The 25,763-nt window shown below is 42.5% G+C and overlaps 1 protein-coding gene across 2 annotated transcripts in view; it reads right to left on the minus strand.

The window, feature by feature from the left end:
• Positions 1 to 25,763, minus strand: part of LOC105729236 (uncharacterized) — a 78,250-nt gene that overhangs the window by 40,874 nt on the left and 11,613 nt on the right. For both annotated transcript variants that reach the window (XM_064360822.1, XM_064360824.1), the window contains exon 4: positions 14,452 to 14,540. The gene's annotated coding sequence lies outside the window, so the exon portion shown is untranslated. The remainder of the gene's footprint in view (positions 1 to 14,451; positions 14,541 to 25,763) is intronic.

Here is a 25,763-nt window from a genome sequence, read left to right on the forward strand (position 1 = left end):
CTGCAACCTCCGCCTCCTGGGTTCAAGCAATTCTCCTGCCTCAGCCTCCAGAGTAGCTGGGACTACAGGCACGTGCCACCACACCCAGCTAATTTTTTTTTTTGTATTTTTAGTAGAGACGGGGTTTCACCATGTTGGCCAGGATGGTCTCAATCTCTTGACCTCGTGATCCACCCGCCTCGGCCTCCCAAAGTGCTGGGATTACAGGTGTGAGCCACTACACCCGGCCCCAATGTAATTCTTTATTCATCAGTTCAGACATTTTCAAGCTTTGAAAAAAATGCAAATTATGGCCCATCTTACCTCATAACTAAATTTTTTTTTCAGAACACTTCCAAATACAACAAAGTTTTTGTTGCATTTATTATTTTTCCTACTAAGAAAACTTCTAGGCATTTATTGTAGAAAATTTTGAAACTGCAGGGAAAATGTATTTATCTTTCCTTCTTAAGATGAATTCAGTTGTGCTTTAGAAGCTTACATGCTCTATCTTTCAGAGCACCAATCTTAGGGCAAAAAGAAGGAACCATATTTGAAACTGGTTTTGGAGTGAGTCAATATGTGGGAACAAAATAAGGTAGATACTGCAGGAACTCCAGTCCCAAGAAGGGAGTTAGACAGAACAGTAAATATAGTAAATGTCAAGGGTGGAGCTCTCTCTCATCCAACTATATGAAACATAAATCTGCCAAATCACATTTTCTTTACATTCTACTGGGGATTATTACTTAGTTAATTAGATAAAGAATATATCACACTTTTTAGCCCACGTAGTGAACAAACTTAGTGAACATCTAGAGGAATGGAAGAAGGACAGACGTTGATCCGAGGATACAAAGTTTCAGTTAGACAGGAGGAATAAGCTTTAGTGATCTATTTCACAGAATGCTGACTGAACTGACTGTAATAAATAATTATGCATTGTATATTTTAAATGCTTCACCACAAAAAGTTATTAATTAGCTAAAAGAGTAGATTTTAAATGTTTTCACCATAAAAAAAGATTAAGTATGTGAGGTGATGGATTTTTGTCAGTTTGAGTTAATCATTGCACAATGTCAACATGTATCAAAATATCACACTGTGGCCAGGCACAGTGGCTCACACCTGGAATCCCGGCACTTTGGGAGGCCAAGGAGGGCAGATCACCTGAGGTCAGGAGTTCAAGACCAGCCTGACCAACATAGAGAAACCCTGTGTCTACTAAAAATACAAAATTAGCTGGGCATGGTGGTACATGCTTATAATTCCAGCTACTGGGGAGGCTGAGGCAGGAGAATCGCTTGAACCCAAGAGGCAGAGGTTGCAGTGAACTGAGATTGCACCATTGCACTCCAGCCTGGGCAACAAGAGCGAAACTTTGTCTCAAAACAAACAAACAAACATATGAAAAAAAGCTCATCATCACTGGTCATTACAGAAATGCACATCAAAACCACACTGAGGTACCATTTTACAACAGTTAGAAATGCGATCATTAAAAAATCAGGAAACAACAGATGCTGGAGAGGATGCGGAGAAATAGAAATGCTTTTACACAATTGGTGGGAGTGTAAATTAGTTCAACCATTACGGAAGACAGTGTGGTGACTCCTCAAAGATCTAGAACTAGAAAGACCATTTGACCCAGCAATCCCATCACTGGGTATATACCCAAAGGATTATAAATCATTCTACTACAAAGATACATGCACATGTATGTGGATTGTGGCACTGTTCACAGTAGCAAAGACTTGGAACCAGCCCAGATGCCCATCAATGATAGGCTGGATAAAGAAAATGTGGCACATACACACCATGGAATACTATGCAGCCATAAAAAAGGATGAGTTCATGTCCTTTGCAGGGACATGGATGAAGTTGGAAACCATCATTCTCAGCAAACTGACACAGAAACAGAAAACCAAAAACTGCAGTTTGTCGCTTATAAGTGGGAGTTGAACAATGAGAACACATGGACACAGGGAAGGGAACATCACACACCAGAGCCTCTCAGGGGGTGAGGGGCTAAGGGAGGGAGAGCATTAGGAGAAATACCTAATATAGATGATGGGTTGATGCATACAGAAAACCACCATGGCATGCGTATACCTATGTAACAAACCTGCACGTTCTGCACATGTACCCCAGAACTTAAACTATAAGAAAAATCATACTGTACCCCATTAATATATACAACTACAATTTGCTAATCAAATAAATATTTTCTAATCTAGTGGAAGAAAAAATTTAAAATGCTATATCTGTGAGTGACCAAGTTCTCTTTTCCTCTATTTGCAGGCAAAGTCATTCATTCCTAACACATTGGTTGGGGGTGGGGGGTATGAAAAGAGAAAGGCAGTTTCAAGTTCTCTCCTGATTTATTGTGAGCAATGCATATGACTAATAAAACTCCTCAATCTTATGTAAGTTTCACTTTTCCATATTTTCTTGGGCCTGGTCCCAGGCAGCATAGGAAATGACAAGTGACTAAACTAGGGATAATATATAGAAGAAAAACAGACACTAAAATTATCAACAGAAAATATTATCAGATAACATTCTGTCCTCCATTTTATTATTTTTTATTATTTTCTGTGTCACAGGACCTATTTTCAGTAGTGAAATACTTTTGGTTGGAAGCACTGGCTGTCCCTATAGTTCTTTGTGAAGCAGCATTGGGGCATCTTCCAGCTGGGTTTAGACTGTCTAGAAACTATGGCTGAGTCAACAATGCAATCTGACCATAGATGTCACATGGTCAATAGAACAATGAGGTTCATCTTGGGGAATGAATAGTCAGACTCACCAGGAATACTATGTAAGACTTTGGTACCTTGGCCCATGGACTATTGAGAGGAGAAAGCATGGATAACAGAAGCCTCAAAATTGTCAGATGAGGATTGAGAGAAACTTAGCTAGGCAAAGATAAGAATTAAATGACACATAGGTGCTGTCTTCAGTTATCAAAAGGGTCATGTATCAGCAGGAGGTGACTTGCCCGACAGATCAGAACCTGTATCAAAGGAGGCAGATTTCAGTTCAATATGAGGAAGAATTATCTAATGAAGATGGCCAGAGACTGAATGAGCTACCTTAGAAAACACCAAGCTCCCCAGTACCAGAGATGTTCAAGCAGAGGTAGAAGAGATAATTTCAAAACTGCGATATAGGGATTACACTAAATGGCCTTTAAGGGTTGTTTGCAACTCTAAGACTACATCATCATCTTCCCTTGACTTGTCCTCAGTCTCAACTGGGATCTAAGGGAAGCACTGGAAATTTTTCCTGTATCATAAATTAGGTCATTGCTTAGCTTTCAACCCACCTTCACCGACAGGTGTGCCCTCTCTTGGTTGGTCTGGGAACACAGTAGGGATTTCAGATAATACTGCAGGTAGCTTTAAAAAAGCTCTGATCCAGGTCGCACGTGGTGGCTCACGCCTGTAATTTCAGCACTTTGGGGGGCCAAGGTGGCTGGATCACGAGGTCAGGAGTTCGAAACTAGCCTGGCCAACATGGTGAAACCCCGTCTCTATTAACAATACAAAATTAGCTGGGTGCTGTGGCGGGCGCCTGTAATCCCAGCTACTCGGGAGGCTGAGACAGGAGAATCGCTTGAAGCCGGCAGGCAGAGGTTGCAGTGAGCCAAGATTGTGCTACTGCACTCTAGACTCTAGCCTGGGCAACAAGAGTGAAACTCCATCTAAAAGAAAAACAATGGTTCTGATCTAAACTAGAGCTGGACTTGACCTAAGTTACCAATAGGCACCTGCACAGATGACACCCATCCAACTAGTTCAGGAAGCCCTCTAGAGCACGTTCCCCACTACCAGCTTCTCATATACAAGGATCTCTATGCTTGAACAGACCTCTGCACAACAACCAACTCCTCTCTGTAGGCTCCTTTGTGAGGAAAGCCTCTCAAAATGCACGGGTTTAGTAATAATGCTCAAGACCTCTTTAGCACAAATGCAGATGCCCAACCACATCTTTACCTCCTATCTCCCTAACTGATCTAGATTGTGACTCATCCTTCTCAAGCCAACTTGTAAAGCAGTTGGAAGTCTCTGATCTGAACCAGTAACAGATCAGAGGTTGGCTCTTTGCTATTGGTTAACCAGGTTTAGAGCCCTTGCTGCAGCCTGAACCTAGTGAACAAACTCAGGGGCAAAAAAATCAAAATATTGCAAATACTCCTACCTACCTTACCCTTGCATTCTGACACAACACAACAAACCCCTCCTCCTCATTTCCCAACAGAAATGTGCAACCAAATACATTGTATCATTTTAGCCACGAAAACAGCCTTCTCAAGAATGCTCACTCCTAAAAACTGCATTCTTTCTGCACTTACAAGAAACAATTTCAGCAATTCTGATATTTTCAGGGCAGCAGAGTCAGCACCAACACCTAAAAATTTTACCAACTCCAAGGTCAAAAGGAGGAGGTGGAAGAAAAGCCTCTCGACTTTCTCATGGGGGAATGGCTTCCCAGTACCTAACATCAGTAGTGCTTCCAAATGTCTATTGATGTAACTGCCCGCAGGATCCTGTGCTTGTATCTTCACAATATGGTGCATGAATACTGCCGGATTAACTAGACTCTGTGCAAGCCGCATATTTTCTTGCTTTCTCTATGCAAATATTTTAATATCTTATAAATGCATCATTAGGAAGGCTGTCTTTATCTTTTTGTGTAAAAATTCACACCCAATTCATATTGGGTAATATAAAGTTAGACAAGTGAAATGCATTACTATTCAAGGTAGAAAGGGATTTTCTCACCATTGTGCAATTAAAGCAGAGTGTAAGGCTGGTTGCGTCGCGGAGAGCTTGGACACGCCCCCCTCCCTCGTGGGGACCTCGGACACGGCCCCCTCCCTCGCAGGGAGAGAACAAGAGTGTAGGGACGTCTCCTCTTAACACTCAGGTCCTAAACTGGAGTCACGGACTCGTGGGGAAGGAAGCAGGAGTCACGGACTCGCGGCGGGAGGCCTCCCAGGGTCACGGACCCATGGGGAAGGAAGGGAGGGAAGCCAGAGTCACGGACTCATGGTGGGAGGCCTGCCAGGGTCACGGACCCATGGGGAAGGAAGCCGGGGGTCACAGACCTCACAGCAGGGAAGCCAGGGGTCACGGACCCTGCGGCGGTGGGAATCCCTGATGCTGCGCAGCTGTTTTCGGACAGGGACTCCCTGAAAGCAGCAGGTGGGGTAGTGGGTAACAGAAGTCTTACCTTATGCTGAAACAGCAGCTCCCCGGTCCGGCTCTGCATGGAGGAGTCAGTTTCCCCCAGGAGGGGTTCCCGGGTTTCGGCACCATCTGTAAGGTCTGTTCTTGCCGAGGATAAAATGAAGAAACTAAGGCCAGCACGAAAATAATCCTATGTAAAGGAATTTATTCAGGCTCCCGGGTGAGGTTCTGCGGTCCAACAGGAGGGGCCCGGAGAAGTCTCCCAGACTCCTGTCAGGCACAGGGTTTTATAGGGAGTGGAGGCGTTTGATTGGCTGTGCCCAAGGTGAGTGAGACAAAATGGTGGGGAGTGGGGCCCGGATGAAACAAAATGGCAGGGAGTGGGGCCCACATAGGACAAAATGGTAGGCAGGGAGTGGGGCCCAGATAGGACAAAATGGTAAGCAGGAAGACAAAATGGCAGGCACAGAGTGGGGCCTGGATAGGACAAAATGGTAGGTAGGGAGTGGGGCCTGGATGGGACAAAATGCTATCAGGTAGGTCCTGACAGGGCTTTTTTTTTCCCAGGCTCCCGAGGCGGGGTGGGTGGTGGGAGGTGTGTCTGAGCTCCCGGCAAGGGAAGGGGGCGTGTCCGAGCTCCCCTCGAGGGAGGGGGGCGTGTCCGAGGTCCCCGCGAGGGCTGGGGGCGTGTCCGAGGTCCCCGCGAGGGAGGGGGGCATGTCTGAGCTCTCTGCGAGGCAACCAGCCTTACACAGAGTAGACAGAAAAAAAAAAATCTCTCTTATTGCAGAAGCTGATAAGCTTGTAGCTATCATCTTTAAGCCCTGATTCCAAGTGTTGAAGTTTGTCAAAACTGCCTGTTACTTCTCCGTCTTTCATCTGTGTGTCCCATGTCTAATAGAAATGACCTAATAACAAACACCTGGCATTTTACCATATATAAATCTCTATTTCTATTTCTCTCTCTATCTTATTCTCTCTCTCTCTCTCTCTCTCTCTGAGACAGAGTCTTGCTCTGTCGCCCTGGCTGGAGTGCAATGGCATATCCCGGCTCACTGCAACCTCCATCTCCTAGGTTCAAGCAATTCTCCTGCCTCAGCCTCCCTAATAGCTGGGATTACAGGTGCCCATCACCATGCCTGGCTAATTTTTGTATTTTGAGTAGATATGGAGTTTCGCCATGTTGGCCAGTCTGGTCTCGAACTCCTGATCTCAGGTGATCTGCTCTCCTTGGTCTCCAAATGTGCTGGGATAACACGTGTGAGCCACCGCACCCAGACACTATTTCTCTCTCTCTATCTCTCTCTCTGTCTCTCTCTCCCTCTCTCTCTCTCTCTATATATATATCACCTTCTACCATAAGGCCTTACCAAGAAATATTCTTTCTGCTATTCACTGAGTGTTTTGTCAGCTCAAAGTCACACTAATTGCTTTCTACATAAGTATTTTAGAGGGATACTTTGTTGTCGTGCAGGAATTTTCTATCTACATGAATATGAACAAATCTCAGGATATAGAATCGCTGCCTGAATGCATGCTCTCTTTAGGGGATTTAAGTAGTTTGATTTTTTTTATTCACTTGCAAAAGAGACCACGTTTCAGCAGGGCAAAATATAGTACAGAAAGAGGAAAGTTAAAAAGTTGTCTACTTGGATCTACCTGGTGGGCTGCAGGAAAAATTAAAGTGTTTCTGTCCTGCCTTTTAATACCTTGGATTCAATGTACAAATCTAAGAGCAAAGCTCAAATAACTGTGAATTAATAATCCTCACTTTGCCAATGGGAAAGTCATTTACTTGAAGATTTTGACCTTTCTCTCTCATAGAAATCCCAACAGTGCACCTACTCTAATCAAGCTAAGAGCCGTACATATTAACAAATATGTATCAGGTGTAATTGGTGGCTTTTCAAGATATTCAGCACACAATCTGTTAACAAGCTCTACTCAATAATTTTAACCATAATCCAACTTACACAAAAAATTTCCAATAAACTTTTGCAAAACAAAGTGTCCCTGGAAAAGCTTTCTTTAGGTAAGTTGCAACCAATATAGTCAGTCTATTTATTATAAAGATAGATTAGAAGTTCCCTACAAAGATCAGTGAGGTTTAATTAAGTTGATTCCCTAGGACTGATTAGAGCTGAGAGACAAGGAGGAGCACACTGGCCATTTTGCCAGCAATGCCGAAGGGACAGTGTGAAATAAGGCAAACTGTTGTTCGCCATCTCCCATCAATGAGAAAAAGCATTGCCAAGATTGTTTGTAAATCATCTTTCAACTGGCATTTTCATTTACTTATTTATTTATTTATTTGAGACGGAGTTTCGCTCTTGTTGCCCAGGCTGGAGTGCAGTGGTGCGATCTCGGCTCACCACAACCTCTGCCTTCCGGTTTCAAGCGATTCTACTGCCTCAGTCTCCCGAGTAGCTGGGATTACAGGCGCCTGTCACCACACCTGGCTCATTTCAACTGGCACTTTCTGTGGCCTCATTCGAACTTCTACTTTCACCTCTGTCCACTGCACTTCATAGCAAGACCCTGTAATTGTTTAAGTCAGACCCTCAGGATGTACTACAGAAGTCAGTATCTACAGGCATTCTTGCATACTCTGGAGCCATCTGGTTATTTCCTGCCTTCCTCAAGATCTCTATTATGAGCTATTCCCTTTATGGGATAGCTTTATTCCATTTATGAAAGGAAAATAAATTCCTTCATGCAATAGAGTCAGGAGAGTCCTTTCCTTATTCAAATAATGGCAACTCTGAATACAATTCTCTTCTGGGTAACAGGAAAACTTCTGTTAGTCTGAGATGCCTGGCACCCTTGGCCATTCCCTCCTCAATCCTGGTGCCCAAGATAAGTGCATGTGACCATGCCCCTGTGGCTCAGAGGATCTTTCCAAGCTGCATTTCCTCTCCTCCCTTCCAAATCCTCTAACCCTGTCTGCGTTTCTGTGATTTGCATCCAGATGCCTCAACCCAGCCCTTTTGACAGCAGTGGGATGCCCTGGTTGGACTCAAGATTTCAAAGGCTTGATTTCCTGGCTTTAGTACCCCCTGGAATACTTACTCTGCATTCATGGGTCAGAGCAGCCTCACTACTGAGTCAAACTCAGATCACTAGAGCCCCTGGCTGGCGCTTGCCACCCAGGCTCCAAGCTCTGGAGAGGAATAAACAATCTTTTACATCTGTTTCAACCTTTACAGTTTCAACCGTTGCAGGTCACAATTGAATTTCAATTTCATTCTAACAATTGCCTTATCTGGGGTTAAGCAGGGCAAGTGTAATGTCACAGACATTTTATAGATGAGGAAATAGAGACACAGAATATGCCCCAGGTTGTGTCATGGAAAAATGAAGAGTTAATATAAGGTACTGTTGAGTAGTACTAACTACTCCTGTTCTACAACTATGAATCCTAACAACACAACAGTAACAATAATAGCTTATGAATCCTATGTTATAAGCTGACAGCAAGAATTCAGTGCACATTAGAAAAGTAATGCTTCTCATTTAATTTTGCAACTTCAGTTAATTATTCACTGGCAAGTATCTCCTTTTGAACGGCATCAGCTGCATAATTGGTAGGGCCTAGTGCAAAATGAAAATGTGGGGCCCTGTTTTCAAAAATTATTAAGAATTTCGGCCGGGCATAATGGCTCATGCCTGTAATCCCAACACTTTGGGAGGGCGAGGTGGGCAGATCATGAGGTCAGGAGATCTAGACCATCCTGGCCAACATGGTAAAACCCTGTCACTATTTAAAAAACACAAAAAATTAGCTGGATATGGTGGCATGTGCCTGTAGTCCCAGCTACTCAGAAGGCTGAGGCAGGAGAATCGCTTGAACCTGGGAAGTGGAGGTTGCAGTGAGCCGAGATTGCACCACTGCACTCCAGCATGGGTGACAGAGCTAAACTCCGTCTCAAAAAAAAAAAAAAAAAGAATTTCAAGACGGTAACAGCAAAGCATTAAGTCAAGCATGAAACCTTTGTAAGCAAGGGGCCCTGTTCAGAAGCCCCTTTTGCCCATGAAGTTGGTCTTGCTTATAAACCCTCAAGAAATACCTAAGTCTTAATGTAAGGTTTCACTGTAGGGACAAGAGAAGAAATGTGTCATTGGTTCTTTTATTCTCCTTGCATAAAAACATTCACTTTGTTACTTCTTGTAAATCCTTATATCATTAAGAGTATCATTAGAATCAGGGAGGTGCCATAATTCCTGGTTGACAAATCTCGTTATTTTATTGATTTCCTGAGATAATGTACTTCCTGTGAAATTTTGATGCATCTTGCTGACCTCCCAAATATAATATTAAACAAAAACTAGGGAAGCTGCTCAATCTTCATTCCTTCCCTTCTTAGAACCTTCAGTCAAGAAAGGATATACTGATTATGTTAAGACTAAACTAAGCCTTGACAAGAACTCCATCTGTCAGCCTACTTATGAAGAAAAACAGAGTCACTGAAGTCATAGCTTCACACGAGACTGTGCTAAGCAGCTCTCCCAATGGAGATACTAGACCTTTTCAGTCTGGAGAGATCCAGTCTGTCCCAGCCCTGCCCCACCTGTCACCATTCTTCCCTAGTCTTCCCACTTCCAAACCAGGAAACAACTAACAGAATGCCAAGAAAACCGTGAAATACCGATCATGATGAGACGCATGATGGAATGTTATTTAAGGGGACTATGACAAAATTTTAAAGAGAATCACATTTTAAGTTTTGCAAATACAATAATATATAGAAAAAATGTTTTCACTAGGCTGATGTCTTCGAGTTTGACTTTCTGCCCTCCATGATCCTTTTCTCTTGATAAATGACCTGTTGTATTTTATCAATTCTAGGATGCATTTTTTTAAATCACATTTCACATCACTAAAATCAGAATGGATCTTATAATCAATGGCATTTTACAGTCACTGTAGGCCAGAAGGTGGTTGAATGGGGGTAGACATTGTCTGTGTATGCTCAAATTTGGTCACGGTTGTTGTTATATCATGATACATAATAAAAATGTATATCTAAATAAGTCTAAAAGAGTTCATTAGTAAGTATAAAATTAAAATTCTATAAATATGAAAGCATTACATCATAGTTTATCTGAAAGTATATTTTTCTCTTAATTTTACATTTAAAAATTACATTAAAAATTTCAGATGTGATTAAATACTTCATGTCTTCAACAGAATGCATTATCCACCACTAGAATTATGAAGAGTTTGAAAAGCTTTACATGTAACCACCAAGAAGCCTTTCAAAGTTCATACTGGAAAAGTTTCCAGGTACTAATAGAAGACTTTTCCCAATATTCTTAATGAAATATTACTTTTTTAACTTTTTCCTGTTGACTACTAAAAATCCCCCAACATGGAAACCCAAAATCTAGTAAAAGGCACAGGTTACATCAGAATAGCAATATACTGAACCAGATTAGTGGAAAATCAATTTTTTCCACAGAAGTCGTTTTAGAGAAACTTGGAGAGATTTCCTATATATACTTTAGACCAGCACTGTCATCTAATATATATAATGTGCGCTTCACAGTAATTTTAAATTTTCACGTTGCAACATTTTTTAAAAGTTTAAAAATCAGGTAAAATTAAATTTAGTGATATGTATTATTTAATTCTATATCATCAAAATATTATTTCAACATGTTATCAACATAGAACATTAGTGAAATACTTTGTTTGTCCTGTCCTTGAAATCCAGTGTGTATTTCATACTTATAGCCTATCTGTTTGTACTAGCCACATTTCAAATGTTAAATAGCCACATGTGATTGTGGCTCCCATATTGGACAAAACAACTTTAGTCAATATATATATTTATCAACAAAACAAAAATATTCCCTTCCAGAACATTTTGCTAAAACATGATCACTCATGGAAGCATCTGGCAGAAATTCAAAAGTGACTTCCACTGCACAATTGTGAACATGAACTACAATAAATGGGTTATTTCAACAATTACAACAATATATTGTTCTTCTGGAACAATCTTGCAGGAGACATACTAGAACATTGGTCTTCAAAGTAGGCTACTGTTACACAAATTCTTTTGGTTTTTTTTTGTTTTTGTTTTTGTTTTTTGAGATGGAGTTTCACTCTTGTCACCCAGGCTGGAGTGTAGTGATGTGATCTCGGCTCACTGCAAACTCCGCCTCCCAGGTTCAAGCAATTCTCCTGCCTCAGCCTCCTGAGTAGATAGAATTACAGGCATGCACCACCATGCCTGCCTAATTTTTTATTTTTAGTAGAGACGGGGGTTTCTCCATCTTGGTCAGGCTGATCTCCAACTCCCAACCTCAGGTGATCCACCCGCCTTGGCCTCCCAAATTGCTGGGATTACAGGTGTGTGCCACCACGCCCGGCCCACAAATTCTTTTCAAGAAGTGCTTGAGTAGAAACAGTATCAATGAATCCACTTTCAGGTTCTCAACTCTCACATGTATTCTGTCTTAAATGAATCTGCCTAAGAACACCATTTTTTCCCACATGCTTAAAATTAAGCATTATTTTCCAGCTGTTCTCAATACTAATCACTAACGTGTCATCAACTGGAAAAAAAAAAAGCATCTCTTAACTAATTGCAGTATATATTGCTGGCGCTGATGCTTTTCAATATAACTGGACTGTCTTTTAGTACTAAAAAATTATTTAGACTGGTAAAACTTATGTATAGAAATTGGCAATACCACTACTGGGTATTTATCTAAAGGAATAGAAATTAACATATCAAAGGGATACATGCACTACCATGTTTATTGCAGCACTATTCACAATAGCAAAGATATGGACTCAACCTCAGTGTCCATTCACAGATGAATGAATAAAGAAAATATGGCACATATAAACCATGGAATACTACTGGGCCATAAAAAAGAATGACATCCTATCATTTGCAGCAACATGGATGGAACTGGAAGTCATTATCTTAGGTAAAATAAACCAGGCACAAAAAGACGAATAGCACATGTCCTCACTCACATGTGGGAGCTAAAAAAGTTGATCTCATGGAGGTAGAGAGTAGAATGATACACATCAGAGACTGGGAAAGGTGTATAGGCAGGAGGGGAGAGATGAAGACAGGTTTATTAATTGCTTCAAACATACGGTTAAATAGAAGAAATAAGTTCTAGTGTTTGATAGCATAGTAGGGTGACTATATGTAACAACAATATATTGTGTTTTTCAGAATAGCTAGACGAGAGGATCTGAAATGTACCCAACACATAGAAATGATAAATACTCAGGTGACAGAGACCCTAAATACCCTGACTTGATCATTACAAATTCTATGCATGTAACAAAATTTCACATGTACCTCGTAAGTATGTACAAATATATCAAAAATATTTTAAAATTTAAATTTTAATTAATTAAAGAAAAAATTATGTGATTTATTTAAGAAATTATGCGATCATTCTATTACACCTGTTAGAACCTGTTTTCTCAGACTGTAATGTAAAATTTCCAATTAAAATCAATCATTGGCCAACTGCGGGGACTAAAAAAAAAGCACTTTGGGAGGCCGAGGCAGATGGATTGCTTGAGTCTAGGAGCTCGAGACCAGCCTGGGCAACATGGTGAACCCCTGCCTCTACTATTAGCCAAGTGTTGAGGATCGCACCTGTAATCACAGCTACTCCAGAGGCTGAGGCGTGAGAATCATTTGAACCCAGGAGGCAGAGGTTGCAGTGAGTTGAGATCGCACCACTGCACTCCAGCCTGGGAGAAGGAGCAAGACTCTGACTCCAGATAAAATAAAATAAAATCAATCTTCATTTCATTTTATAAATAACCTTTATATTTTCTACCTCCTATTATCAAAAATAAAATGATTTGCTAGTTTTATATTTAGCAATATTTTTAGATTCTTTCATAAAATATCGTTAAAAAGTTTAATTCTAGGCCGGTAATCCCAGCACTTTGGAAAGCGGAAGCAGGTGGATCACTTGAGGCCAGGAGTTCAAGACCATCGGCGCCAATGTGGTGAAACCCCATCTCTACTAAAAATGCAAAAATTAGTTGGGCTTGGTAGTATGCACCTGTAATCCCAAGCTGCTCTGGAGGCCGAGGCATGAGAATTGCTTGAACCTGGGAGGTGGAGGTTATAGTGAGCCGAGATGGCGCCACTGCAGTCCAGCCTGGACAACAGAGCAAGACTCTGTCTCAAATTATTTTTCATTTTACTAATTACCAAATGTGTGATATTTTGTGTTCTTCAGATTAAGTGTGTACTACTAATAATTTTATGATAAAAATTTTAATCTTGGCCAGGCGCAGTGGTTCACGCTTGTAATCCCAAGCACTTTGGGAGGCTGAAGCGGGTGGATCATTAGGTCAGGAGTTCAAGACCAGCCTAGCCAACATGGTGAAACACCATCTCTACTAAAAATACAAAAATTAGCCGGGGTGGTGGTGGGCACTTGTAATCCCAGCTACTTGGGAGGCTGAGGCAGAGAAGTGCTTGAACTTGGGAGGTGGAGGTTGCAGTGAGCCGAGATTGCACCACTGCACTCCAGCCTGGGTGACAGAGCGAGACTCCATCTCAAAAAAACTAAACTAAACTAAAACAATAAATTAAATTAATCTTTTGAGGCTTAGAGTCACAGAAAATTTATTTCAATTCTTGTATGCTTTTTGCAGGCATGTATGGTAAGGTGAGAAATAAAGGGCCTTTAAACATTAAAAATATATAAATTACTATACATTATGTAGAGAAGTTTACTGGGATGGCAAGTTCAAGGAGATAGAAAAATTATGTAAAATTTCTGACTGCTAAAGAAGACCTTGTTCATGTTTTTTTAATCAACAATTACGAATATCAAATGAGTATGGTATTTTTATTTCATTGAATGCATACAAAAATTTGATGAAATCAATTTAAAAGTATGAGTATTCACAATATGCTGGAAATAATAACACTACAAATATTTAAACTTACGATAAGAAATTTCAGATGTTCATTTCAAGATGTGTGATGGAGTTGATTATTTTCCAAAATGATTTTAGGTGGTAAATAATTCGAAAGTATGAAGATCACTGCTATAGAACACAGTCTCAGTGAATTCCAAAGGGAAATACGGGGTGGCAGGGGGAAAAGTTAGAGATAAAGATTTCTTTTTATTTTATGACTTTTTTATTTCTAGATATGTAGCAGAAACCGCTATAACCTTATGTATACATGCTTATTCACCAGGGTGGTTACACAACCTTGCAATGGGTGAAGTTTAGGAACGTTTCTGAGCAATCCACAAATACAGTACTTACTCAGTTTGGTCACTAGGTGGCTAATGTGCACTGGGCACGAAGCCCTCTTCCCCTTCTTGCATCCCGCTCTCTCAATCTTCCATCTCTTCCTGAAAAGAGGAAAAGAATACTAACAACAGTAATAACAACAACAAACCACACTAGCAGGAAATATTTGCTTCAGGTCTTTCCATTTGCCAGAGACTGTAATAATCCCTTTGATCACTGAGAATTTCAGAAGTGACCTTGTTTGTGAACATAATCTATATTACTACATTAATAAATTATTTTTTATTTATTTATTTTTTGAGACGGAGTCTCACTCTGTCTCCCAGGCTGGAGTAGAGTGGCGCAATCTTGGCTCACTGCAACCTCCGCCTCCCAGGTTCAATCGATTCTCCTGCCTCAGCCTCCCAACTAGCTGGGACTACAGGCACACGCTGCCACACCTGGCTATTTATTTATTTATTTATTTTTGTATTTTAGTAGAGATGGGGTTTCACCGTGTTGTTCAGGCTGGTCTTGAACTCCTGAGCTCAGGCAATCCACCTGCCTTGGCCTCCCAAAATACTGAGATTACAGGCGTGAGCCACCACACCCGGATAATTATTCTTTATTAATACATTTACAAAAAAAGTTGAGTAATACATCTCTATGAAATAATCATACAGCTTGACCACAAAAACCAAACCCTATCTAGCTAAGCACTTTGTATCCAAACCAAAAAATACCCAGGCTAGAGCGCAGTGGCACGATCTTGGCTCACTGCAACTTCTGCTTCCCAGGTTCAATAGATTGTCCTGCCTCAGCCTCCCGAGTAGCTGAGACTACAGACACACGCTGCAATATAGCAGCAATAGCAGCAGAATCTATGACATTCTAAGCACTGAACTAAGCCCTTCATTTCATTACATCTTCAAATGACTCTAAAAGATAGGTGCTAATATTACTCCCATGTTACAGGTGAGAAGGCAAGAAAATGGCCCCAAATCATTGAACTAGTAAGTGATAGAGCTGGGATAAAAATGCAGGTTTGGTTTTGTTTTTAACTTCAATAGACATGCATTTAAATATTACAGTTTGACATTTCAGTGAGGTGTGTGTCTGTCTGTCTATCTTTCTATACATGTCTATGCACATGTTTCCATTTCTGCGAGTCCACGTGATTTTATGTCTCCGATTCTCTGCACGTGAAAGTGCATTTGCATGTGGGTTTGTGAGGTGTGTACATACTCACATGTGAACTCAAGATCTTTTAGAGATACTTCTCGTGATGTCCACATCTACTTTTATACAGTATATGCAGCAGAAGGAGCTTGATAATTTCCATTCTCTCTTGAAGAGATTAAGACAAGGGCATATTAAAAGTCCTAGCCTCCTTTGAAAAAGTGCTTCTGGCTGGGCGCAGTGACTCATGCCTGTAATCCCAGAACTTTGGGAGGCCGAGGCGGGTGGATCACGAGGTCAGGAGATCAAGACCATCCTGGCTAACACGGTGAAACCCCGTCTCTATCAAAAATACAAAAAATTAGCTGGGCGTGGCAGCATGCACCTGTAGTCCCAGCTACTCAGGAGGCTGAGGCAGGAGAATCTCTTGAACCCGGGAGGCGAAGGTTGCAGTGAGCTGAGATAGCACCACTGCACTCCAGCCTGGGCAACAGATTGAGACTCCGTTTAAAAAAAAAAAAAAAGAAAGAAAAAATGCTTCTTTGTGGTTAGGTGTCTGTGTTTTTCATATGTATAAATTGCATGTGTCTCTAGCGTCTGTTTATGTGTAAATCTTTGTTTCTGTTTGTGGCATAATTAAGTCCGTGAATGCATCCACGTACTGACACTGGCACATGCGTGCATGTATACTCATATATTCAATGTGCATTTAGGACTTTTATTTCATGAACATAGGCATACATTTGTAGATCAGTGTATGTGGATATGTGCATGCCAGTGTGTATATATGTTGACATGTGAGGGTGCATGTCTCTACATCTGTGCATTTGTTCGCCCACGGCTATCTATATGTACATCTGCATGTTTTAGAGTGTATTTGGGTAGGTATTATCTAGAAATATGTGTATGTCTCTTACATGCTTAAGATGGAGTCTGCTTGAGTGTTTCTGTGTGAGTATACACAGCATGAGCGTACATCTGCATGTGCATTTAAATGTCTATGTACACAAGTACATTTACGAGGCGCTTTGTGCATGTGCCTGTAATGGTTTTTTTTTTTTTCTTTTTAAGGTGGAGTTTCAATCTTGTCGCCCAGGCTGGAGTGCGATGGCACGATCTTGGCTCACTGCAAGCTCTTCCTCCTGGGTTCAAGCGATTCTCCTGCCTCAGCCTCCTGAGTAGCTGGGATTACAGGCACCTGCCACCATGCCTGGCTAATTTTTGTATTTTTAGTAAAGATGGGGTTTCACCATGTTGGCCAGGCTGGTCTTGAACTCCTGACCTCTGGTGATGCACCTGCCTCGGCCTCCCAAAGTGCTGGGATTACAGGCATGAGCTGCCATGCCCAGCCTGCAATGTGGGTTTTGAGTGTGTCATAATTTCAGTGGGTGAAATCCTGTCTTGTTTGGGGGCAGTAGCCATGTCTAGGTGTACATACGTAAGTCTGCGGGACCTTATCTGTATTCACCTGTATTTATCTCTGCACAAGTCCAGGCATATAAGATAGCATCTATGTCTGTGTGGACATGTTTGGTCCCTATGTTTACCACTTGCAAATATTCATCTGTGTGAGCTTCTGCATGTCTATGTATCCATGTGTACATAATATACATATACTCATGCACTGGGTGTGAGTCTCTGTCTGTGCCTGTACATTCTTCCTTGTTAGATTAAGATGCCAGGAATCATTTAATTCTTAACAACAGCCTTGAATGCAGGGACCACCATCATCCCCAATTTATAAGTGGGGAACTAAAGATCAGTGAATTAAAGTACCTTGCCTACGGTCATATGGCCAATACGTGGCAGAGACAAATTTCAAAACCAGGTCTGACAGACACCAAACACATATTTCTTGTGCTCTATCACAGAGCATTTCAATATCTAATGTGCCCAGGTCATAGCACCAGGGAGTGGTGGAGCCAGGACTGGAAGCAGGCAATTCTGCCTCTAAATTTTGTTCTGAACCTTGATTCTTTCCTGAAGTTATCTCATTTAATCCTTGGAATATTCTAAAAGTAAATATTGCATCTGTGTTTACAAATGGCTAAACCAGACTCAAAGAAATAAAGTCACTTGTCAAAGCTCTGTGTGAGCATTTAGGCCCTCTCCTCATATTCTGTGTAGCAAACAACATGGTATTGGGTATTCGATGTAACTGACTGAGTTTGTCCCTTATGAGTGAATCTGAATGTTCTAGAGTGAGCGTACATATCATACTGCTTTTTTTAGGTGCTGTAAGGCCTTCTGAGTGTTGTGTAGCAAGCCTGGGAATTATGAGAGCCAGCTTTGAAATTTGGGACAAGTCTATGTGTTGTGGACTGAGAATGTGCATTGTGGATTACACTTCCCTGTATGTGCCTCTTCTCTGCATCCTGATATGAGTCTAAGGTAGGAGTGTATAAAGACCATGAGGCAGGCTGGGTGTGGTGGCTTATGCCTGTAATCCCAGCACTTTGGGAAGCTGATGTGGATAGATCACAAGGTCAGGAGTTCAAGACCAGTCCTGGTCAAGATGGTGAAACCCTGTCTGTACTAAAAATACAGAAATTAGCTGGGCGTGATGGCGGGTGCCTGTAATCCCAGCTACTCGGGAGGCTGAGTCAGAGAATTGCTTGATCCCGGGAGGCAGAGGTTGCAGTGAGCCGAGATCACACCACTGCACTCCAGCCTGAGCAACAGAGCGAGACTCGGTCTCAAAAAAAAAAAAAAGCCATGAGCCAACTCTGAGTGTTCTGGGTGAAATGGCATGTCTCTGTGTAGTGGTTCAAGGCCAGATGTTGTGGGCCAAGTGTGGTGAGGTGAGGTAAGTCTGAGTGTGGTAGAGAACATCTTTTTGTTACAAGGGAAGTCTCTTTGCGTTGAGAGTTGGTTCTATGTGCTTTGGAATAATGAGCTTTATGTTGTGGCATGAGTCTTTCTGATAGGAACGTAGGTTGTGATCAAGTATGTGGGTTATTCAAAGTATAGGTAAGTGTAGGTCCTCTGAGGGAGTTCCTTGTGGTGCCAATCTGTGCCAAGTGGGATACATGTCTGCGCTGCAAGTTTCTTCTCTACATTAAAAGAGGCATATATAGTCTCGGTGCAGTGGCTCACGCTTGTAATCCCAGCACTCTGGGGGGTGTCGAGGAGTGGATCACGAGGTCACGAGTTTAAGAACAGCATGGCCAAGATGGTGAAACCCCATCTCTACTAAAAATACAAAAATTAGCTGGGCGTGGTGGCACATACCTGTAATCCCAACTACTCAGGAAGTTGAGGTAGAGAATTGCTTGAACCCAGGAGGCAGAGGTTGCAGTGAGCGAGGTCGCACCACTGCACTCGAGCCTGGGTGACAGAGCGAGACTCCATCTCAAAAAAAAAAAAGAGGCATATCTAAATAGCACACAGGGAATCTGTGGGTTGTCATACATCTCTCTCTGTATATTTTTTTCTTCTCAAATTCCTTTTTACCATAGGTTATCTCTATAAAATGTGGACCCAGTCAGTCATGGGCATCTGGTTTGGGGTGAGTATGCTTTGTGGGAGTGATTCTAGGTGCTGGGACTTTTATGATTATGATTTTCTAGATGCAATTATATGCAGAGCTAGGGGAGTCTACAGAGTGTGGATCATGTCCTCACCTTGTAGAGCATGTCCTGGTGTTGTGGTCTATACATGACTGTCTGCACATTGTGGGATGTGTCTTGAAGTCATGGGGTGAGACTATGTATTTCATAGGTTGATTCTGGACAACTATAGTAAATCTCCATGTGATGGAGCAATATTTGCATTTTATAGTGCATCTGTGCCTTACAGGAAATCTATGGGTTTTTTTTTTTCTCTGAGGTTTGCAGTCCCTCAGGAATGCGGCTCTATCTATACCTAGCATGGCAGTTCTGGAACTTGTGGTCCAATTCTGTGCATTGTCAGGCAAGTTTATATGATACATGCTGGTTCTAGATGTGATATGCGGTGTGTCTTGCTGTTGTAAGCAGAACGTGGGTGGTTAGGGGCAATTCAGGGGTGTGGTGAAGCTTGCGTTTTTATAATACTATAGGACCATGACTATAAAGTCAGCCTGCATTATAATGCAATTTTGTGTGTTGTGGGGTATGCCAAGTTATAATTAAGCATGCCTTGAATTGTGGGTTTTTGTGTTATGTGATGGCTTGTTTTGTCGGGTTATTTCATGTGATAAGGTGTGTCTGTGCATCACAGGGTATGTGTCTCAGTGTTGTGGGGCAAGTCTGTACATTGTGATGCTTGGTGTGAGTTGTCATGTACACTTTATGTTTTGTAGGTCACGTATTGATGTTGTGGGGTGATGTGAGGTTGTGATGGGATTCTGTGTGTTCTAGGAGAGTCTGAGTGCTGTGGAGCATGTCCGTGCACTATGAGGAGAATCTAATATGGGTTGAGTCTGCAGGTGTAATTTGATTCTAAGTGTTTTAGAGTAAGTCTGCATTTGGAAGGTCTAAAAATGATGTGGCAATTCTGGGACTGTGGGAAATGTCTATGAATTTGCAAGATATTTTGTACATTGGAGGACGTGCCTTTCATTAGAGAGTTTTCCAAGTTGTTGTGGGGATAAGTATACTGTAGACCATGTCTAGGGTTTCAGTCAAGGGTACCTTATGGGGTGAGGCTGTATTGTAAAAGGCATGCCTGGTGAGGAGCATGTCGGTAGGTCTTGATCCTGTGATGCAAGTCTGTGAGTCCTAGGGTAATTTTGGGTGTTGGGGGGGGCACATGGTTTTTTGTGGGGCATTTGCATTGCAGAGTAATTGTGTGCATTTGTGGGGTAAATCTGTACATCAGAATGCAATTTTGTGTTTGTAGGAAAACCTTTCTGTCATAGGGTTCATGTGTCCACTGTAAGTTGTATCTAAGCATTGTGGAGCTAGTTTGTGCCTTGTAAGACATGTCTTAATGTGGTGTGGCAGGACCACAAGTTCATGGGTGAGGCTGGATATTTGGGATCTCTTCCTCTCACAGTGGAGCAATTGTATGTTGTAGAGTGAGGCTGTGCATTGTTAGGGAGATTTTTCCATTATGGAACTTATCTGTGGGTTACAGGGCATGTCCCGGTGTGAGTATGGGCAATATAGGGCAAGGCATTTCCTTGTAGGTTCATTGTAGGCATTGTAAGGCATATGTGTAGTACTCTGGTACATGACTGACTCTAGTCAACTTTAGGTGTTATGGTAATATTGAAGGAGCTGTGGGGTATGTCTTGGCATTTTGTGAATTTTTGCACTGTGAGGTAGAATTGTTCATTGTGACAGGGTTCCGTGGGCTGTGCTGGGAGTCCTATGTCATGGAGCATGTGTGACGTAGTAAGCTGGTCTAGATATTGAGTGATGCGTGTGGAAGTTATGGAAGAGACCAGACAACGTGGGCTCATATGCACGTTGTAGAGTGTTTCTTGCTGTTGTGGCACATGTCTATGTGTTTGGCTGCATAGCTGGTGGCTCTGTGAATTTTGAGGTAATCATTTGCTTTGTGGGTAAGTCTCTGCATTGTGGGGTAATGCTACATATGAGTAAAAGTCTGTGCATTGTAGAATGAATTTGAAAGTTGAGTAGAATTCCATGCAGAGTGGGGCAAGTCTGTTTTCTGCAGTATATCTTAGACCTGCTGCATGCACTAGCAGGGGGTGGTGGGGAGGAAGGCAAGTCTGTGTGTTTGAAAATGTGACTAGATGTTGTGTATCCATTAATTATGGAGTGTATGTTTTGAGAAATGCTTGTAAGTTCTTATACAATACTTCATGTTTTGGAGGAGTCTATATCTTACAAGACATATTTGTGTATTGTGAGCTGTATCCAGGAGGTGTGGAAGAAGCCATATATTTTGGGTGGAGTGTCTGTTCTGATACAATGTGGGGTGCTGTGAGGTAAGTCGACATTGTAGGAAGAGCTCTGTGATGTTACAGAATTCTGTGCATTGCTCAGGCAATGTCTACATTGCAAAATGTCTGTACATTGTAAGGTGTGTCTGCGCATTGGGTGACAAGTGTGAGCTGTGAATTTATTCTAAGTGAGGGCAAATCTATGTGTGGTGCTGCATCTGTTCTAGGGTGGGTTTATGTATTTGGGGATGAGTGTGAGTGTTTGGTGTAAATTTAGGAATTGTGTGGTAAGTATGGGGGTCTTTGTTCTGTAGGGTAGATCTGAGTTGGTTGTAATTGTGCACTATGATGCCATTCTTTGGAGTCAGTCTATGTTGTGTAAAACATTTGTGTATTGTGGGTGTGTCCCTATGTTGGAAGGTATGTGCATACGTTGTGGAGCATGGACATGTAAGTATATTCTGGGGCCAAGCTGAGTGTTCCAGGGTGAATGTATATAGTATAGGTACATGAGGGTGCCATAAGGTAAGTCTGAAAGTAATGAGGCAAGTCTGGGTGCTATGAGGCACATCTTTGTGGTTTATTTGTGTATTATCCAGAATGTCTTTGTATTGTGAGACAAGTGTTGGCAGTGTAGAGAAAGTTTGTGAATTATGTGGCATACCCTGTATTGTAGGGCATGTCTGTTAGTTGTAGATGTTGTTTGTGTGTTTTGAGCTATGTGTGTATATTGTGAAGTAATCAGTCTTATTAAGTGAGTCTGAGTGCCATAGTGTGAGTCTGAATCTTGTGCAGCAAGTCTGGGTGTCATGGGACATGTTCCTGCATTGTCTGATTTGTCTGTGTTGTTCATCCCGTGTTCTGTGAGGTAAGTCTTCATGCTATGAAGAAGGCAAAAAGTTGTTTGGTAGGGCATGTCTGCAGTTGTGGGCCACATCCAATTGTTGCTGTGTTAGTCCTTGTGATTCAAGGTGAGTATAGGTTAATGGGCCAAGTCTGTATATCATGGGGTAAGTCTGGGCATTTTGCAGCAAACCTTCAAACAATAGATATATCTGGGCAGTGTAGGTTTCATTTGTGTGCTTCAGTATTTATGTGTGCTCTGAGTCAAGTTTGGGTGGTACAGACGTCCAGAAATATTTCGTTGGGTTCATATGCACATAATGGAGACAATCTATTTCTTTGGGGGCATATCTGTGTGTGTATATGGAATGTGTCTGTATATTGTGGAACCAGCAAGGATCTTGTCGTATTACCCTGTGTAATGTGAGGTCAGTACTGGTGTATATCTGCACATTGCAAAGTTTTTCTGCATGTTTTCAATCCTTTTGTATTCATTCTGTGTGCTTTGAAGTAAGTCTTGGTGTGAGACTGTCAAGAAGTTGTTTTTCCTGGCAAGTTTCTGTGTTCGGGGAAGGTTTGTTGGGTGTGGAGTATTTTCATGAGTTGTGGGACTGCTTTGCATTATGTCTGGCTGTTGTGAAACTAGTCTGGGTGATATAAGGTGTATCTAGTTTTGTGGAATAGTATGGGTTTCATGGGGTTAGATTTCATGTTGTGGAGTGAATCCGGGTGATATTTATATATGTTAAGGGTTTTGTCTGAGTGTTCTCCCGCATGTCAGGCTTGTGCTAAGAGGTGAGTCTTCGTACTGTAGAAGCAAGCAGGTGTTTTATGGAGCTAATCTGGTGCTGGGGGGTAGATACATGTGCCATAAGATGATGCCTGTTATTACGTAACACATTCAAGTGATGAATGCTATGTCTGTGAGGTTGAGTTTTTTTAATTGCATGTGCACTGTCCAGCATTTCTCTGTTCTGTGAAGCTAGTCTTTTTGTTGTTGAGGCCAAAAAGGTGTTTGTGGGGACAGTGTGACTGTTGCGTGATGAATTCATATATTAGACGGCATGTCTGTTTACTGTGGGTATTAACTCTGTGTTATTGGGTCAGTCTAGGTCATGTGTTACGGGTTGAGTCTGGATGTTATGAGGCATACCAGTATACTCTGGGGTTTTCTGCACTTTGTTCATTGTTTCTATGTGCTGTGTGGGAAGTCTTGATGTTGTGAAAGCAAAAAGATGCTTTCTGTGGCCAGTCTGTAAGTTGTGAGAAGTCTCTTGGCTGTGGGCCATTATTATGTATTGTAGGGCAAGTCTGGGTTGCCAGGCAAGTCTGATTGTTGGAAGGTGGTTGAGAGATATGTGATGTTTCTGGTTATGTGGGGCATGTCTGGGTGCTGTGGGGTAGGTCTACGTATTTGGGGTAAATCTAGCTGTCACAGGTGAACCTGAGCATTATGAAATGAGTGTAAATGTTACAGGGGATATCTGTTATTTGTGTGTTTCTTTGCTGTGTGTTATCCAACATTTCTACATGGTCTAAAGCATGTCTTCATGTTATTGAGGCAAGTAACTATAGAGTCAGTCTATGTTATTAGGAAGGTTTGTGTATTATGGAGAATGCCACGTGGTGTAAGGCAGGGGCCCCCACCCACTGGGCTATGGACCAGTACCACTCCATGGCCTGTTAGGAACCAGGCCACACAGCAGGAGGTGAGCAGTGAGTGAGCAAGCATTACCACCTGAGCTCTGACTCCTGTCACATCAGCGACAACATTAGATTCTGGTAAGAGTGTGAACCCTATAGTGAACTGTGCATGAGAGGGATCAAGATTGTGCACTCCTTCTGAGAATCTAATGCCTGATGATATGAGGTGGAACAGGTTCATCCCAAAACCACCCCTCCACCTCACACCCAGACAGTGGAAAAACTGTCTTCCATGAAAACGGTCCCTGGTGCCAAACAGGTTGGGGACTGCTGGTGTAAGGCATGCTCTGGTGTTGCAAGGCATGTATTCTTATTGTGGTGCATTTTGGTGTTGTGAAGGGACATTCTGGGTGTTGTGTGGCAAATCTGGGTGCTATAGGTGCGTATCTTGGTGCTGCAGGACTTGGTTGTGTGGCAAATCTGGGTGCTATAGGTGCATATCTTGGTGCTGCAGGACTTGGTTGTGTGGCAAATCTGGGTGCTATAGGTGCGTATCTTGGTGCTGTAGGACTTGGTTGTGTGGCAAATCTGGGTGCTGTAGGTGCGTATCTTGGTGCTGCAGGACTTGGCTGTGTGGCAAATCTGGGTGCTATAGGTGCGTATCTTGGTGCTGCAGGAGTTGGTTGTGTGGCAAATCTGGGTGCTATAGGTGCATATCTTGGTGCTGCAGGAGTTGGTTGTGTGGCAAATCTGGGTGCTATAGGTGCGTATCTTGGTGCTGCAGGACTTGGCTGTGTGGCAAATCTGGGTGCTATAGGTGCGTATCTTGGTGCTGCAGGAGTTGGTTGTGTGGCAAATCTGGGTGCTATAGGTGCATATCTTGGTGCTGCAGGAGTTGGTTGTGTGGCAAATCTGGGTGCTATAGGTGCGTATGTTGGTGCTGCAGGACTTGGTTGTGTGGCAAATCTGGGTGCTGTAGGTGCGTATCTTGGTGCTGTAGGACTTGGTTGTGTGGCAAATCTGGGTGCTATAGGTGCGTATCTCGGTGTTGCAGGACTTCGTTGTGTGGCAAATCTGGGTGCTATAAGTGCGTATCTTGGTGCTGCAGGACTTGGTTGTGTGTCAAATCTGGGTGCTATAGGTGCGTATCATGGTGCTGCAGGACTGGTTGTGTGGCAAATCTGGGTGCTATAGGTGCGTATCTTGGTGCTGCGGGACTTGGTTGTGTGGCAAATCTGGGTGCTGTAGGTGCGTATCATGGTGCTGCAGGACTTGGTTGTGTGGCAAATCTGGGTGCTGTAGGTGCGTATCTTGGTGCTGCAGGACTTGGTTGTGTGGCAAATTTGGGTGCTGTAGGTGCGTATCTTGGTGCTGTAGGACTTGGTTGTGTGGCAAATCTGGGTGCTATATGTGCGTATCTTGGTGCTGCAGGACTTGGTTGTGTGGCAAATCTGGGTGCTATAGGTGCGTATGTTGGTGCTGTAGGACTTGGTTGTGTGGCAAATCTGGGTGCTATAGGTGCGTATGTTGGTGCTGCAGGACTTGGTTGTGTGGCAAATCTGGGTGCTGTAGGTGCGTATCTTGGTGCTGTAGGACTTGGTTGTGTGGCAAATCTGGGTGCTATAGGTCAGTATCTTGGTGCTGTAGGACTTGGTTGTGTGGCAAATCTGGGTACTGTAGGTGCGTATCTTGGTGCTGTAGGACTTGGCTGTGTGGCAAATCTGGGTGCTGTAGGTGCGTATCTTGGTGCTGTAGGACTTGGTTGTGTGGCAAATCTGGGTGCTGTAGGTGCGTATCTTGGTGCTGCAGGACTTGGTTGTGTGGCAAATCTGGGTGCTGTAGGTGT

Source organism: Aotus nancymaae, unplaced genomic scaffold (genome assembly GCF_030222135.1).
Source record: "Aotus nancymaae isolate 86718 unplaced genomic scaffold, 86718_ANA_hifiasm-v0.15.2.pri h1tg000004l, whole genome shotgun sequence".
NCBI lineage: Eukaryota > Metazoa > Chordata > Mammalia > Primates > Aotidae > Aotus > Aotus nancymaae.